Below are 2,541 nucleotides of genomic sequence, written 5' to 3' on the forward strand. Positions count from 1 at the left end.
AATTTTCCCCCAAAGGTTTTTTTTTTTTTTTCCGGGCCCCCTTTTGCGACCAGCTCTGCTCGCCTCCCACTTCGCAGAGCTCTCCCAGACTCGTCAGCATCCGCGCTGGGCGCTCGGGAGTGCGCCCCCCAACCTCCCACCCGGCCGTGCCCCGCGTTGCGGCTGCGGAAAGAGGCTCCCCAGCGAGCTGGGTGCCACGTCGGAATTGGCTCCCGGGACGTTGCAGCTGCCCGCGCGCCGCGCGCGGTCCCCAAGCGCGCCCAGCCCGGGGCAGGCGGGCCCGGAGAGGACAGGGGAGATGCGCGCCCTCCTCCCTCCAGGATCTGGGGGACGCCGTGCCTGATTAAGGCTTCCAGAGCCGGGCTCAGCCCGGACAGACCCAGCCTGACACTTTAATGGGGTGCAGGGAGTGCACAGGAGGGGAGGCTGGAGAAAGGGGGGAGTGGCCGAAGCAGGCCGGTAGCGGCGAGGAGGTGGGGAAGTACCCTCCTTCTTGGGGTCCCAGCTAGGAACCCCGATCGTTTTAACCCTTTGCATTACAAGTAAGAAGCGGGCTTCCCACTTGGAAGTTTAAAACGCGCCGGCCAGTTCCAGGGTTTTCCTCCCCACATCGAGTGGATGGGAAAAAGAAGAAAAAGGGATGGGAAGGAGAAGAAATGCATTTTCCTTACAACAGTGGGAATTCTGGTTTCCTGACTGGGGAGCCCCTCTGCGGCTCCGGAAGATGCGGAATGGAAAAGTACATCCCGGGACGCGCAGTCTTTACCCGGCAGAGAGGTTACCTGTGCTCCCAGCGAGGCAGCGGATTTCTGGAGAGCGCCGCAGGGATGGGGAAAGACAAGGTTGCTAAGCCTGACAGTTATCTGCAATATCCACTGCTTTTTAGTCTGTTGGAAATTTTCAGACCTCACACTTTTCTGTCGAAAACTGACTGTAAAGATTTTTTTTTAAAAAAACACCTATGTAGATCATTTCTTCCCTCCCCTGGCCTATTCGAGCACCCTCGTCCTTCACCAAATCGCGCCAGTATAACGTACCTTGTTCAGCTCTTGGTCATAAAGTTGTCCTCGGCCTGTCTGTGTGGTCCCGGAGGGCCGGTGGCGGGCAGTTTCCAGAATTGAGGTAATAAGAGATCAGATGAATTTGAGACGACCGGCCAAAAAAAATAAAAAGTTTAAAAACAACATTTAAAGAAAGATGCGGGAGCCTTAAAGGTTTGATTCTTCCCCCACTTTAAAAGGAAATTTCACCAATATTCTCGGATATTTCCGCTGCACTTAAGTCTCCTGATTCTTTTTTTAAAAAAATTTTTACTTTAAAAATAAATTAATTTTTTAAAAAATTTTTTATTGTTATTCTTTTTGCTCCAGTCCTTCTCCCCTGATATCGGGAAATCTCTTCTCTTTTTCGTATAGAAAGAAAAAAAAAGCCCGGTGAAGACTCAGCAGAACCCAGGAAGCGCAGAATCAGGAGAAAGTCTTTGGCTGGGACTGGTTCAAGTCCCTGGTTCAATGGGCTGCTGGAAGCCAGGACTGGGTAATTCTTTCCAGACGTCTTGACTTCTCCTTCCTCGCTGCTGTTGCCTTTCTGCCTCCTCCAACTTAAGGGGGTCTTAACTAGTGAGCTGGTGGGTGTTTTAATAGGGCGGAGGAGGGAGAGGGGGGTGAGGGGAGTGGAGAAGGGAGGTGCGGACTGGGGAACCCGGAGGGGCGGGCGGGCGGGCCGGCGGGAGGCGGGGAGAAGCAGAGAAAAATTGGCCATTCAAAGCCCTTTCTGAGCTGGAGGCCGGTTTTAAACTCCAATGAATTCAATTAACTTGATTGCTAACGTGTGCAGAGAGATGCAGGGCACTCATGCTGGCCACCACCTGAGTCCCTCCGTTCTCCAGCGGTGGAGCTGGAGGCCACGCTTTGTAGACATCCCTGATTCCTGCCCTAGTTACAAGGATTCCCTCTTTGCGATCAACTCTGCATAGTGTTTAAGTAATTTGCTTTAAGGCCAAGTGGTACCCTTAGGCTAAGTAACCGCTCTGGAAAGAGCGAACTGGAGGGGTGTGTGTGTGTGTGTGTGTGTACATACGTGCCCGGGAGTGTGTGTGTGTGTGTGTGTGTGTGTGTGTGTGTGTGTGTGTATGTGTATACACATGCCCGGGAGTCTCTAAAAAGTCGGCGACTGGTCCATTCACTACTTGCTAACCCTTTCTTCCCTCCAACTCAGAAGTTTCTGAGCTGATGTGTCCAAATCCCCCTTTCACAGTCGTTTCCGCCTTGGGTGGGCGGGAAAAGCGGAAACATAATTGTGTGGTGTTTGGTTTTTTTTCTTAACCTGCTCCCCTAACGTAAAAAAATATGCTAACAGCATGCATTATAAATTAAATGTAATAAAAATAAAATAGCCCTTCGGAGGACTCGAAAATAGCGCCCTTTAAAAAGCATTTCTAAGGTAATGGCTTAAGTGGCTTTTGCTTCTTGCGAGCCTTTTAAGAAGACGAGTCAAAATACTTATTTATTTGCTTCAAGGTGGTCTTTTCTCATCTCTCTC

At 51.0% G+C, this 2,541-nt stretch overlaps 1 protein-coding gene across 1 annotated transcript in view; it reads right to left on the reverse strand.

The window, feature by feature from the left end:
- Nucleotides 1-1,688, reverse strand: part of HAS2 (hyaluronan synthase 2) — a 26,329-nt gene extending 24,641 nt beyond the window's left edge. Inside the window, exon 1 of the mRNA XM_006085251.2 lies at nt 1,038-1,688. The gene's annotated coding sequence lies outside the window, so the exon portion shown is untranslated. The remainder of the gene's footprint in view (nt 1-1,037) is intronic.
- Between the last annotated feature and the right edge of the window lie 853 nt (nt 1,689-2,541).

Source organism: Myotis lucifugus, unplaced genomic scaffold, assembly GCF_000147115.1.
Source record: "Myotis lucifugus unplaced genomic scaffold, Myoluc2.0 scaffold_17, whole genome shotgun sequence".
Taxonomy (NCBI): domain Eukaryota; kingdom Metazoa; phylum Chordata; class Mammalia; order Chiroptera; family Vespertilionidae; genus Myotis; species Myotis lucifugus.